Below are 15,963 nucleotides of genomic sequence, written 5' to 3' on the forward strand. Positions count from 1 at the left end.
CTCTAAGAATTACAGTTTTAAAACTCATGATATTCAAGCTGGTGGCTCACATCTGTAATTCTAACCATTCGGGAGCCTGAGATGTGAGGATCATGGCTTGAAGCCAGCCTGGACAAAAATTTCTATGAGACTCATCTCCAGTTAACCACCAAAATCCAGAAGTGGAGCTGTGGCTCAAGTGGTAGAGCTCTAGCCTTGAGCAAAAAAGCTCAGGAACAGTACCCAGGCCCTGAGTTTAAGACTCAGGATCAGTACACATGTACATGCACCAACTCCCCCCTACTCCCAAACACACACATACCCATATACACAAACCCCCCAAATTAACACTTACATAATATTTTACAAATTCTTTCATATTCATGACCTCATCCAATTGCTCAGCAACTTGCGAATTTAGATGTGGAAACCTTGACTTCTGAGCAGCTCCTCAATGTCACCCAGATGGATTCTGACACATAGTAGAGGCAGCTCATAAGTTTCTGCCCTGGGCTCATGACTCTATTACATGATGGACTGAAATTCAAGTCAATCAATTTATGTACCATCAGGAAAACTGCTAAAACATTGGTGAGGAAGCAGGTGAATCAAATGGTGACAACGAAGCATTTGGCTCCATCCATCTACAGTTTGCAGAGTTTCAATGATAGGTGCTACAGAAAGATCTACTTTTCTTGGACTTCTCTACTGGTTTCTCCTCTAGCTTCTAGTTATTTCTCATCTCTCACCTCTTGGCTTTCTTCTTTCTCTCATTAAACTTCTTTCCCAGAGAGTGTTACTTTCAGGGTAGCCGTTAAGATTTGAAATCACCTCTTGTGTGGAATTCCCTCTTGGGTTAAGTCCCAAAGGACTGGGCTCTTCTTTGTTAGGTGTTTTCATATTTGGAATCCCCTCCTAGAGGAGATGCTTCAATGCAACTCTGCTCTTGAACTTGGTAAGGAGGGTGCTTGGACAATTCGGTCCTACCAGAAACACTTGTTCCTCTTCGGTTCCTTCATATTCTTGCTCCTATTCCAGTGAGCAGTAATCAAAAGCTTTGCAGATCTCTGGCCTTCTAGAGTTTGAAGTTGTTGTTTTCTTTTTCTGATGATGGCTTGCCTTTTCAGAGATGATTTAGCGAAGCCCAAGTGGGAAGTTTGGAGTTTGTGTCTATGTGGAGGAGGTGCTGATTCTTCCCTGGCTGTGCCCTGTCCCTGAGTTTGCTTTCTCTCTCACAGAACAAATTGTCAGAGTAAGTTCTTGGCCTCTTTATTTCTGTGATGTTGTTCACATTTGAACCTCTAAGAATCTTACCCAATTTGAGCTTCTGAGTCTGTGGGATTCTTAGAGGACAAAAAGCAGTCAGCAAATGATTTCTGGATGAATTTATTTAAACTCTTATTTATTTAAACTCTTAAACAGAAGGGTACATAGACCATGCTGCTTGTCAATACCATTGAATAAATGTTTCTGTCTGTGGGAGTAGGCAAGAAAAACTGAGAGGAGAGGGAGGATGCTCTCCTTTATGCAGCTACCTAACAGAGATGGAGGAAGACCAGCTTAGAACCCAGATAGGACTGTATGTCTGGAAGGGTATCAGCCTGAAATACTTCTTGGGAACATCCAGAAGCCAGAAGTGTCAATTTTCAGCCAGTCTTGTGTTTACTCTTAGTGCTTTTCTTTCCCCAGGTATCTCCACTCAAGTTCCAGGTACTATATATCCCTGCCAGGAAGTCCTTGAGATCTCAATTAAAAGGTACTTTGTGAAAGCTGAGGCTCATCGATAGATAAAGAAAGGCTCCATATGTACATCTTCCCTGGAAGGTGATTTCATGTAGCAACAGAACTCTTAGAAAGGTGTCCATAGGAGTCCCATGGAACTGAAGAAATAATTCTCTTAACACTCAACTTCATTGACTGAGCCTGAAGAATTAGAGAGAAAGAGCTTTCCTAACTCTTCTCAAGTCAAGTCACCCTAGGCACTTATTTCTGAGTCACTGTTCCTGGGGCACACCTTCTGTCAATGTAAGAATCACAACATGTTCTGCAGCTCTGCCTCTCCAGCTTCTCTGGTCTTTTTTCATGCTCATGTTTCTACTCCTATTCCATCTCCAATCCAGACTGACACTCATTCTGGGGACAGAGGGCACTTGATGCTGCTGCCATTGATTGGCTCCTGTCACTCCTTGTCAACTGGTGTCACCCTCATTTTTGTTTCCTCTTCACAGTCCATTAACAGTAGCCATCAGAATCCTGGGAGGTTTACCTGCAGCGCTTGGCCCTTGGCCCCAGGTATCACGTCGCAAGAGAGAGACTCTTGATGAAAAAGAATGAGTAAATCTTAGGCTGGCAAGCCCCCTGTCACCTTTTGAGGAGATGATTCTTGAAAGGGTGGAAAATCCTGAGATGTTTTATACATATATATTTTTAAGTTAATTCTGCAGACTGCTGTGTTGGTGACATTTCCTTCAAACTGCAATAACTAACCTGTCACAGCCCTACAAATGCTGACAATACAGCACCATGTGGGGTTGACTTAATAAACCTCATTTACATTCATTTTGATTCACTCAGGCGTTGAAAAACATTTCACAGAAAAACTAGGAACCTCTCCAAGACGACATGATGTTTGCTGATACGATATGAGCAGACTTAATAGGCAGCGTATATGAAAACATGAACTTCTTAGGTGATTAGCAAGCTCAGTATTTTATTCTTTAAGAATATAAAAATTATTCCTTTGGATGTTGGGCTTCTAATCTGTGAAATGTGTCAACATTTATGGAGTCTTTCTATTGAATAGGTGGGTAAGAGCAACAATTAACCCTCTCCTTTTGAGCTTTGAATGAATTTTTAACCTGCATATATCTCAAATGTTTTTGTGTTTAGTGGATATTTTAATTATACCTGTTTAACTACATTATTCAGTTTTTGTTGCAATAGGACTGCACACCAAACATCCCTTAAAACTCAGTGGCTTGTAATTATAAGCACTTGTCTTTTGTTTACTGATCTTTGTGGTTCTGCTGGGCTTGGAAAGATCAGTTGCATGTAGCTGTAGGCTGTGAGATTTAGAACTGGTCTACATGCCTTGTCATTCTTCTTGGATTTCTAGCCTCCTTCAATTACATATTCCTCTGCAAGTGGATGATGGAAGCACACACAGAGAAAGCTTCTACTCATCTCACATTTCTTTGCATTGCATTGGCCAAGAGCAATGACAATGGGAAAATGGATATAGACGCCCTCTACTCTACTGGAAAGGACTTTCAGGTTACACAAAAGAGAGGAGCAAAGAACTGGTAATATCCATCATCCCATTTCATAGAGCCATTTTGAGAACAGGAGGCAATGTGTATGAGAGCTCTATAAATCATGAAGTGTTACGCAGATGTTAGGTGTTGTGTGGTAATTCTACATGGGTTGCTATCTCCAGAAATGCCTACTTAAGGTCTCTGCTACTTAGTTACTAGTAACTCTGGTCTAAAACAGTGTTGTCTAATTCAGCCTTCTTTTCCCTCATGGCCATATCACATCAGCACTATGAATCTGGTCAGAGATGATCTCTTACCTGACTACTTTTATGGTCTTCTTAGCTTTAGCCCCTTCCTAATTTGTCCTTTAAGCCATAGCCTCCTTGTTCATCCCATTCTAAACACTGCCCTTAGATTCATGTTCCTGTTGTGTAGCTTTTGCCATGTCACTCCTTTGCCTCAGGTTGAATTTCATAGATGCTAAGACCCAGACATGGACTTCATACAAATGATTTATCCAGTGAATACTCTCGGGAGACACCTGCTAGGGAATAAGGGAAGGAGGATAGCACAGGAGAAGCTAGACACAGATACAGTTTCAGGGAGAATCTAGCCTCTCCCTGATTGCACAGGGAATTCAGGAGCATAAATTGCACCAGAGAGGTTCCTTTATCCAGAGGCAGGAAGACAGGGCTGTTTATTTCTTTGTGACCAGTCTCTGGCTACTGGCCATGCTAACCAGAAATACAGGAGAGCCTCTGAAGCAGAAGTCTGGGGTGAGCCATGGGTCATGTTATGTACATTACTTGGATCCTTGTGAAGCCCTAGCCTCAACTACCAACCCTCCTATCAGGTGCTCACTAGCTTTCATTATCCTCAAACAGTTTCTCCAAGAAGTTCAGAAAAAGAATGTAGAAAATAGAGAGACGTTGTCAAAGATATAATACAAGAGAGAGAGTCACAGGATAGAAGCATGTATTTTGCCGAGTATGAGAGTCTAGCAAGTGTTCAACTCTGTCTAATGATTGAATTTCAAACCACTGGGAGTGAAGAAAAGTTCCTATGTTAGAGAGGTTATATGTGAAAGGTTTAGAAGTCAGGAGTTAGGTGGCAATAGAAAAAAAAGAAGTTTTAACAACTCTGAACTTAAATACCCAACACAATGATCAACTCAGAGGCATTCAAGTTCTAAACACTAAATAATCAAACAAATGAATACATGAACAAAAGAAAAATCCAGTTGCACTGAAACCTTCTAAATAGATGCAGTCTATATATGGGGAAAAGTGGGATCTAGGAGGCTGGGGCCCTCCAAAGTATCAGCAAAGAGAATACAAAGAACAATATCACAGTCACCTGCTGAAGACTGCTCTGGGTATGTGTGAAAGAGATCCACTTGTTTCAGAGAGAGAAAACACCAGAAAGAAAGGACCATACCAAGCAATTCCTGGATCCCCACAGAGATCAGCATAATTTGTTCCTTCAGTTACATTTAATATCCATTTTGTTGTTATTCAACTTTCTAGGAAAATTCTTTGCATTTACTTCTACATTCTAGTTATTTTTTTTTTTCAGGTAAGGGGTAGGTTTATTCATCATTCCGGCTGGCACCAGGCCATCTTGGTACTCCACACGATGGGGAAAGGCCTGGGAAAGAGAGCTGGGAGAGCTGGGAAAGAGAGAGAAAAGAGCTAGAAAAGAGAGAAAAGAGCTAGAAAAGAGAGCATCTGGGAAAGGTGGGAAAGAGAGAGCTAGGAAAGAGAAGGGAGCTGGGAAAGAGAAGAGAAGGAAAGAGCTGAGAAAGAGCTAGAAAAGAACAGAGAAAGGGCATCTGGGCCTGGGCTAGGCCTTATCTAGGGTATGGGCAGAGAAAAGTGTGGCCACATCAAATTCAGATGTGACCTCAGTGGATGCAGATGTGACCTCTTCCAGGTGTCCTAGTTGCTTAGGTAATGCAGGTACTGGGTGGAGACTTTGCTGCAAGGAGGGTGGAGTCTGCTAGCCATCCAGGAGCCGACCTTACATTCTAGCCTTTTAATAATAATGAAATAGGGCACAGATTCTCTCTGGCTACTTCCTGCTGACAAGGGGCATCGACAATAGGGATAAAAGGCTGGAATTTGGTCCCCTCCCAGAGAAGGTGGTGAGCAGCAGCTGTCCCTTGGTAGCGTGAGTCCTTAGATGAAGTCTGGAGAAGTCTCATGAGTATTGAGAGGTTGGGAAAAAAAATACTAGAGAGCAAATAAATGGCAAGAGGAAGGACTTGGGGCTGAAAATGTTGGTAGAAATGTCCCTAGCTATTTCTGACATCTGGTGACTAGGTAGAGAAGTCAGGTGACAAAGGCAAGACTATAAATTCCTGTTGTTAATAGGTAGAAAGGTATAGACATTGGCTGGGCAGGCTTCTTACTTCTATTGACCTCCTGGCTCTGGTTAATTTTGAAATGGCAGGCACAAAGTAGCTGATGTGACATCATCTCCTCTTATTCCTGTCATGTTCCCTTGTTCCCCAGACTGGCTGAGTCTAGGTGCTCGTTGCTGGGATGGCTTGTCCCAGTTGGTATTCAAGGAGGATTGAATTCAAGACCTGGGCATTGTCTCTGAGAACTTCTGCTCAAGGCTAGTGCTCTAACACGTGCTCTAACAAGTGCTCTAGCACTTCCAGTGTTTGGCTGGTTAAAGATAAGAGTCTTGAGCCATGCTTCCAGCCTGGCTCTTTGCAGGCTAGTTGGGAGATGGAGTCTTAGGGATTTTTCAGCCCAGGTTGGCTTTGAACTGAAATCTTTGCCACAAAAGCCCTTTATTATTTCCAATTAAAGCAACAAGGAGATCAAATAGAATAAGTAGAGCTTACCTGGTCCTTATCAAGAACTGCTAACAAATATTCTGAAATGACAAAACTCATTAGATGTGATGATAATTTTAGCACAGATATGACCAGTATTTTAGAACCATGTAGTCAGTAGAATACACAACACAAAACAAAAAAGGCAAAACTCAAAACCTAAAATTTTGACATGTTTAGACATCTTTGCTAACAAAGCACATCAGATGGTTGGGCCTCAGTTACCAGGTCCTGTGAAAAGAGCAACTTGTTAACAAGGCACCTTAGAATAGATGGAGTAGTAAGCTTGGTGGAAGGTTAAGGGTCAGATGGGGCCAAACCCTTAACCCACCATGTGGCCAAGATGGTGAACTCAAGATGGCGAATTTCTGAAAAAATGCAAAGAAACCCTGAACAAGTAGATCAAGCCTACATTGGCTAGCCTTTGAGAGGGAACCTAGAGGGGGGTCCCCAGACCAGTCTCCGTCACACTTTTCAGGGCACAAGCCAAAATGTAGAAAAGAGAAAGGGAGAGATAGGGAAAGTTGGACATGAATGGCAGAGAGAGAGAGCAAAGAGAGCCCGAAAGTAAACAGACTTCTGACCATTTACCATTGCAGTGGCAAAACCTGTCTACATCTGAGAATGGCATAAAAATGAGGCGCTCTGGCTTTCCAGAAAGCTCAGGAGGCATTTCAAAGGGGTTTCACAGCTCAGGCATGATTCGCAGCACCCCATTAAATGTGTAGGAGAGTCAGTCTGGTGAGTGAAGGAGAGCTGACCAGGCAGAAGCGGCATCCTGACTTCCCCCAGAGCCCTCTAGAGAGAAATGGCCAAGCCCCCAAAGCCAAGCGTCCTTGGCTTCAGAGGTGACCGCCTTTCAGCTAAAGGCCGTAGGAGCTCTCTGGCGTGGCGCCACGTTTGGACAGAGACTGAGTGACAGAGAACCATAGAGAGTAGTTTCACTCACCAGAGTAGAGAAGTGGTGTGGACGTGGATGTGAAGGCAGCAATGGTATCGATGCGCTGTGTCTGCAGCAGACAGACGGGTTCGCAAAAGGCCGTCAGAACTGTGGGTATTCCTCAGAGCAAAAAGGGAAAAACAAACAGAAAAAGAAAAAAGAGGAAAAAAAACAGAGAGGAATCCCAGCTATCCTGACTTTAAGCCCTTTATCCGAGTCACAGCACCATTTATGTTAGGTTTTTAAAAAGAGGTAGCTGAGTAATAACAGCAGCATGCACGTAGTATTCAGGTAAGGCGTAAGTTTATTCATCGTTCCGGCTGGCACCAGGCCATCTTGGTCCTCCACACGATGGGGAAAGGCCTGGGAAAGAGAGCTGGGAGAGCTGGGAAAGAGAGAGAGTGGGAAAGCGAGAGAAAAGAGCTAGAAAAGAGAGAAAAGAGAGCGTCTGGGTAAAGTGGGAAAAAGAGAGCTAGGAAAGAGAAGGGAGCTGGGAAAGAGAAGAGAAGGAAAGAGCTGAGAAAGAGCTAGAAAAGAGCAGAGAGAGTCTAGTTAATTTTTTAATGTATAATTATTTTTTAAACATTTATAAGGTCTCTATATTGTTCTTGGAATATTCCTTTTTATTTGTATTTTCTGTGTCTGTCTTAATTAAACCTGTCTAAGTTTGTGATCTTTCCAAACAACCCTCCTTAGGCCTGTTAATTTTCTCTGTCTTGAGTTTTTGCTTATGTGGCAGTTTCGACTTTATTGCCTCTCAGCTCCAAGCCCACATTTGCCCTACCAACTTGCATTAGATACAGCCCCAGTGGGCAGCTTCATCAGTAGAGGATGCTGAAGGATACACAGGAAGAAAAGAGCTTCTCTTCTGGGTTCTAATGTGGCTTCCTCTCTGCTAACTTTGGTGCAGCCCACTGTTAGGCAGGGTAATCAGCTTGCCCGCAGTAGGTTTTGGCAGCATAATCATGCACTTCCCTGTGCTTCCAGAGATGGTCCAGCTGCCTTTAAAGTGATGACTTCAGCACAGCCACCAGAGGATGGGAAGTGACATTCCAGGGGGAAAGTTCTTGCCTGCCAAACTTGGCCCATTGATAGATATCCTGCATAACAGTTCTGTCCTGCCACTTCCCCGATCACCAGTTTCAACCCAGTAACTGAAGAGCAACTCTAGCATGGGGCACTCAGCAAACTTCTCCACAGCCTTCCAACAAGCAATATAATCACAATCTCTTCAACAAGATTTTTATTTTGCATGCAAGAACTTCAATGAGAACTAAAGAATGGGTTAGTTCTCAGAATGAAATAGATGGGCAGCCAAGCAAAGTTTTTCTCCAGAAAAATTTGGCAAAAGTCACATGAGACACCGGTTTCCAGACTGTCAATGCCCAGATCTAGAGCCTCTTAATTGAAGGGGTCACTAGATTTTCTCTAGGGAAGGTCTACTACATCTTTTGATCTTCTTTCAAATGGATCTAGAGTTTTTGGATAGAGTACTTGGGAAAAAGGAAATATTACAGAATGTTTGGAGATTACTAGACCCTGGTTATGGTCTGACACTGACCCTTGGGAACCTACATGTGTGTCTAACTCACCTGGTCAAGGGGAACCTTGGCAATCATCCTTGCTCATGGAACCTTTTTTTTTTTTTGGTGTCTGATTTCCAGAGCCTAATTCATCCATAGCCCTACCCAATATTTAATTCCCTCAGATCTTGGATGTATGTATTGTTGCAGTCCACGTACTTGCAAACTGGAAGTACCTTCACATTGGTTTTAGGACCCACAGGATAAATTCCATCATGGTTAGAAGGACTAAATGAACCCTCTGGAATTTCTCCTCCTTTTAAGGTAATAAATAAGAGACAATAATATATTTGGAGGACATTTTTTAAAAGATTTATGCCAAATACCAAAACACAGAATGAAGCAATAGCTATCACATTCCTAGACAATTCACCTGTTTGGACCATGCAGCAGTTGGATGGGTTTTGAAAAATGAATGGATTCAGGTGGTGGGCCAATGCAGCTGTTTCAATCCTAGAGCAGATTAGCTCAACTTCTGGCATTGGGTAGGTCATTAGTGACATGGACAGTGCTTTTTCTCTCCATACCAATTTGAAAGACTCACCACTGGCAATTTGCTTTTATCTGACCATGCCAATGATATACCTTCATGGTGCTGCTAATTATTTCATGCAGTCTTTGGAGCTCTCGATCATCTTCACATTCCATAAAGCATCACAAAGCCCTCTTCATTGAAGACATTAGTCTGTATATAGGGTCAGATGATTTAGACAGCTATTGGGGGGGGGAGGGTCACATTTACTAGTCTGAATTCTTCTTTGAGTTCTAGGTTGGTTTCATGCTTGCTAACTTGGCCTGCCAGAGGGGGACCAGAGATGATTACACAAATCTAAAGAAGGTCTCTGGAGTTCAACGGACTGACATGCCATACTTTCTAACAAGGTTAGGATCCCAGCTTGGGATCCCAGCTTGTGGCTTTCTTGGGTATTCTCTTCTAGACCTTGGGCATTCTTTAGCATTTTCTTTCTTTTTATTGCCTCCATACCATTTAATTTCTTGCCAATAGTTCACAATTATTTAAATTAAGCAATACTTTTCTAGATTATTAGAGTGTTTGCATCTCTGGACTGGACTATGACTAATGAATTTGTTTTTGTTATTTCCTTTCTTGTCTCTTTTGATTGAATCTATTTCTTATTTCTATCTTATGTTAAATCCTTAGCCTATTTAGTTTTTATTTTTCTCATTTAAGATAAATTTGTTTAAATTTATAAATCTCCAACTAAATACTAATAGTTTCCCACTGCAAATGATAACATGTGATTTCCTTATTGTTTAGCTCTAAAAATGTATTGTTTTTTCCTTTTGTTTGTTGGAGGCAATACCAGGGGTTGAAGTAAGGGCTTCACACTTTTTTACTTTTGACTGGCACTTTAGCACAACTCTAGTACAGCTTTTTTACTGGTTAATTGGGCATAAGAGTCTCACAGACTTTTCTGCCAAGGCTTGCTTTAAACAACAATCCTGAGTAGCTATGATTACAGCTACCACTATCTAACAAGATTTCTTATTTTATTCATCATTTGAATTTTTACATCAATTATTTGCTGATACGCTGTTTAGTTTCCTAACATATGGAATTTGAAAACAGATTGCTTGTTATTGATATAAAGTTTTACTGAGTTGTGATTACAGAACTTGGTTTGTATGATATAGAATTTGAGTGTTTCATAAAAATTTGTTAGGGCTCCTTAATGGCCCAATATATCATTTCAATTTATAGATGTTCTGTGAGTGTTCAAAATGACACAGTTTGTGCATTTATTTTGTGTAGGGTTCTGTAGTTGTGATTGTTATTGCTATCTTAGGAATCTACATTTTCTTTCTTTTTTTTTTTAATGCCAATCCTGGGGCTTGAACTCAGGTCCTGGGCACTGTTCCTGAACTTCTTTTGCTCAAGGCTAGCACTCTACCATTTGAGCCACAGCATCATTTCTGGCTTTTCTGTGTATGTGGTACTGAGGAATGAAACCCAGGGCTTCAAGCATGCTAGGCAAGCACTCTACCACTGAGCCACCTTCCTAGCCCAGAATCAACATTTTCATTCAGGTCTTTATCCCTTTGATCTATCTGGTGTTTGGGATGTGACTATTGAAATCTTCAAGTATAGTTGCTGATTTATCCCTTTCCCTACTTACATTTTCTGTGCTGCAGTGATGACAGGTAGGTACCATCACACTCAGCTATCATTTGAGATGTAGTAGCTCATTAACATTTTGCCTATTCTGGCCTTGATTTGCAATCCTTTTGATTGATTTCTGTCTTTTCACTGGATAGGATTCCAGGCTAGAGTCACTGTGGTTAGCCATTTTCAACTTTTCTATTCTATTTGTTCTGAGTATGTTTCTTATAGAGATTGTATTGCTGGATCCATTTTAAAATCCAGCTTGAAATGTCTTATCCTTTAATTAGTGAGTTTAACCCATTTACATGTTCAACAATGACTGTTAAGACTTACCATGTCTCATTGCACATCTTCCGTTTGCTGTTTGAATACCTTTATCCCCTCTTCTGCATTCCAACTTTCATATTTCTTTAATGCTAGTAAATTTCTCTTTGTTATTTTTATCACAAAATATACCATATATTAGATATAAATGGATAGAAACCATATAGATACAGTTTGAATATAATAGAAAGCTTCATCCAGATATGTGTGGCTTTAGCCACACAATAGAATTCCAGTGACTAATCACAAGTACCCTGAGTTGATGTTCCTCATCTCTCTCTTGCCTTTCACCTAGCTATGAGCACTATCTTGAATTTGGTTTGAATTAGTTCTTGCTTTTATAGTTTTTTACTGCCTAATATATATCCCCCAGCAACATATTATTTAGTTTTCCTTGATTTTGACCTTGATACAAACGGAATGATACTATATTATTTCCTTTAAAATATGTGCTTAGCGTAATATGTTGTTGAGATCTATCTACGTTAATAGCTGCATCTGAACTTAAATTCTCTTTATTGTTATATACTCCATTATATGAATATGCCACCGTTTATTTGTTAATTGCACCACTGATGGACATTTGGATTTTCCCCAGGTTTTCCTATGAAGGATAATGCTGCCATATGCATGCTTTTATGCATCTCCTGGTGTGCACACATCTAGTGGTGGGATTGCTAGGATGTAGATCATGTGCACATTTAACTAGATATTAACATGTTTCAGGCTGAAGTGTTTTCCTCAGCAACTGCACAGGTTTATACCTCACCAGAAGCAGTTTTCAGTTTGGTCTATGTCTTTATTACTACTTCAACTTGTTTCCCTTTTTTGTATTCTATCTTCTTAATATGATCTGTAGTTATTAGCCACTTCTTTTAGACATGTTTCTTGGCTTTATTATTTTTATTATTACCATTATTTTATTTGCAATCCTGGAGTCTGAACTCAGAGCCTTGTGTTTACCAGAAGTACTCTGCCACTTGAGCCATGCCCCTTGCCCTTTTTGCTTTTGTTGTTTTTCACAATTGTGCCCATGCCAGAAACCACAATCCTATTCATGATTCCCAAGAAACTGGGATAACAGGCATGTATTACCAAGCTCAGATTTTTATTGTTTGAATTGGGAGCTTGAGACCTTTATACCCTAGCAGCCTTGAACCTCACTTCTTATTTTTACCTTCTGACTAGCTAGGATTATAGGCATGAACCACTGTGGTTGGCTTAATCTACCCTTATGTTTAGTGCTGCCCTGCACACCTGCTACTACAGAGATTCTTGGTGCTTCTGATTCTTAGGCCTTTGGTACTGCATTGTGAAGAATCTGGTTCTTGAAGCTTCTCTTGCTGCCAGTGTAGAGTCTAGCTTTCGCTTATTTGTGATTTCATTCATCATTTACCATTTACTTCCTGGCTTTCAAATTTTTGTTGATATTTCCTATCAGCTCCAACTTCTTCTGTAGTTCTCTGGATGACTTGCTGATTTTTTGTCATTTTAATGTTATTAGTCAGAAGAAAACAAAACAGCTCTCTTCAATCAGCTATTCCACTACCCTACTTTTAAGCCATCATCATCTCTCCTCTAGCAATAAATATCATTTGAAACAATGAATGAATAAACTTTGACATGCAGTGAGGCTCATGGTCATGAAGAATGAAGCATAATCTTGCTTTGTCTCATTGAAATGCATCTCCCTCGTGTCATTCCTGGAACATCTCCTACAGCTTTGGACATAGATGCTGAATTATCGCTTTAAGCAACTTTCAGGCTTTAATTAAAGTACAGGGTCTGACTGGTGGGATTTGAGATAAATTTCACTGTCTCACAGGCAAGATAAGACGTGGCTTTGAATTAAGGCAATGAGACAATTCTTAAAGATGTAGCTTATGAGGTCATGAGAGAGCTCCATTCTAAAAAGAAAGAAATCAGATACCAATGGGTGGCATGTTAATTGTCTTCTGTGTGTGGCTGTCCCCACTTAAGAGGCCAGAAGACTTTATAGCAGAGTTTTGCTCATAGATGACTAGGCTTTAAACTGATTTGGGTAATCTTATCAAATATTTCTTTACTTAAAAGAAGACTATAACCTATTTTGTTTAATAACCTATAATCTATTCTGGCTATTAACCTGTGACCTATTCTGGTTATTCTATAACCACAACTACCTGTCAAATCTGGAACTAAGAAACAAATCTAGGAATAGTTGACAATATTCTGAGGTCTGGTGATCCACACCTATAATACTAGCTACTTGGAGGTTGAGATAAAGAGGATGGAGACTCTATGGCGATCTTGGTAAAAGTTCATGAGACTCCATCTCAATTGAATTAAGCTGGGTATAGTGGCATGTCCCTGTCATGCCAGCTATTCCAGGAAGACAAAAATAGGTGGATTGTGGTCCAGGGTGTATCTGGGGAAGACAGTGAGACCTAATCTCAAAGACCATTAAAACAAAAAGGGCTGGAAACATAGCTCAATGGTTGACCACCTGCTTGGCAAATGTGAAGGCCTGAATTCAAACCCATGTACCACATACACACATAAAAACACTTGTGAACACTGGGTGTTTCCATGCAAATCAATTACCTGCAAATGGAGTAATTAGGTTTGCACTGAGTCAGTTCATGACTGAAACTGTTAAAATGAACAGTCTTCTAAAATGTAGAAGTAGTCAAAATTCAGAGGCACAGAATGGATAAAACAATTATCATCCTAATTTCCATTTGTCCTATCATATAGACTATTGCTTCAATACATTGCATTAATTTGCTAGGTTGAAATAAAAATACCCTAGTTGGGTGACTGACAATTTCATAGTTAGGCAGACAATCCAGGTGTCAATAAGTATGACCCCTGCCCCCCGTTGGTTAGATGGTACTGGGGCTTGAATTGAAGACCTTCAGCTATCTCTTAGCATTTTTACTCAAGGCTAGGGCTCTACCACTTAAGCCACACCTCCACTTCCAGTTGCTTTGCTGTTTAACTGAAAATAGACTCTCAGATTGTCTACTAGGGCTTGCTTTGACCTGTGCTCCATAGATCTCAGCCTCTTTAGCATCTAGGATCATAGGTGTAAACCACCACTGCTTGACATGACTTGTGATGTCTTTCTTCTTGGGTTGTAGACAGTTAATCTCTTTGTGTCCTCATGTGCCCCTTTCCCTGTGTGCATATTTCCCCTGTTTCTTTTTGTGTCCACAGTGCCTCTTTGAAGGACATTAGCCAGAACGTGAAAGTTCACCCCAATAGCCTCCTTTTAACTTAATTGCCTCTTCAAGGACCTCTCTATGAATGCAGTCACATTCTGAAGTTGCCAGGACATGGGTATGTGGAAATGGAATTTAGTCCATAAGACATATCCTTTTTCTGTGAGGTATTCTTACAGGCTTCCTTAAAGGGTCCCTAGTTCCTTCTCCATGAGGATTAACCTGGACAGTAAACAGTGAGTTGGGGAATAGCTGGACTACTGTCTTTGACCACTTAATACTTGGAGCCAGAGACAGTTATTGAATTGTTTTTTGCTATGCATCAAAGCCCATTTCTAAATCATTCCCCTCATTTTGCTTCTGTGAGCCAATTTCTTTGAGAAACACTGCATCTTTGAAACATTTTCTTTTCTTCTTTTGATGCAGAGACCTGGAAGGATGCTGTGTGGTTTTATTATGGCTGTTGATTTTTTTGTTGTTTATTTCTTGAGATCTTTTCAGTCAAACACTTGAGTGGCTCACTCTGGTTGCTCACCTTTCTCTCCCTATCTCTCCCTACTTGCTCCACCTTCTCTCAAGAAAACCTAAGAAAATTGACAAGCAGCAGGACAAGGGAAATTGAGCTATATTATTTCTCCTTCGGGAGCCTCACTTTGCTGCCTTTATCTGAAAGCTATCATTTTCTACATCTCTTGGCAAGAGTTCTTATCGACCAGTGACCCCTAAATGCCTATGCTGATCAATAGCTCTGGTATCTTATTGACATGCCCATTGACAGCTCTTACCGTGCACAGGAACCTGGACTGGCAGCCAATTGCAATCTGTTCAGGCTGCTTGAGAGGCAGGGAAGGACCGGGGCTGTTATTGACACTGCAAATGGAGATGGTTTACTTAGCACTCAGTGAAGATGCATTTGTTAAGGAGAGTGATAGATCTCATTACTATTTAAGGGCAGAGGCTCTGCTAGCAACCCATGGGGCTTGCTTCTTTCAAGCCTTTCCACTTTCAGAGCCTGGCAAAACAAACTCTGAGTGATCTACTCCCTTCTCACTTTTTACAAAAAAAAAAAAAAAAAAAAAAAAAGGACCAACAGGAGGAGCTGAAAGCAAGCAAGGAGTAGACAGAGAACTGGACAATGAGAGGCTTTGGCTAATGGTCTTTTGGCCCTTGGCTAGGCAGGGCCTTCTTTCTTAGACATGGTGAGGTGACCGTTTAGCTTTCTGAGAGGGTGTGGCCTTCTGTGCTTCCACTAAGCAAGGGGAAAATCAAGCCTCAGAGGACCTCCAGGAGACAGAGATTTCAGGATTCATGCCTCACTGATTTCTGTTTAGTGCAGGCATCCCCACATAACTTCCCCTGATGTGTCTACCTTGCATTTCTTAAGTTTCCTTCAAGGACACAGAACTCAGAGTCTCATCATGTGGTAACTTCAAGCGTTGGATAGACCTTCTCTGGGGCTGAAATCTACCAATAGCTTCTGCTGGTTCTTAGCTCAGTTTTCTGTAGCCTGTACATGTACTGAAGGCACTAGCTTGGCATTTAGCATTCTTCATTCCTTTCTCTGTTCACAGCTTCTGAAAGATGCCAACAAGGCCTCCTTGAACCTCCACCCACCGCTCTGCATTTTACAGATGGGAACGCTACAGTGTAGGAAGTTTGGGAATTTGCTCAAGGATACAGAATGGAGAGTGTGTGTGCCTGAATTCCCTT

The sequence above is a fragment of the Dipodomys merriami genome, unplaced genomic scaffold (genome assembly GCF_024711535.1).
Source record: "Dipodomys merriami isolate MVZ:Mamm:240054 unplaced genomic scaffold, mDipMer1.0.p SCAF_12, whole genome shotgun sequence".
NCBI classification, from domain to species: Eukaryota; Metazoa; Chordata; class Mammalia; order Rodentia; family Heteromyidae; genus Dipodomys; species Dipodomys merriami.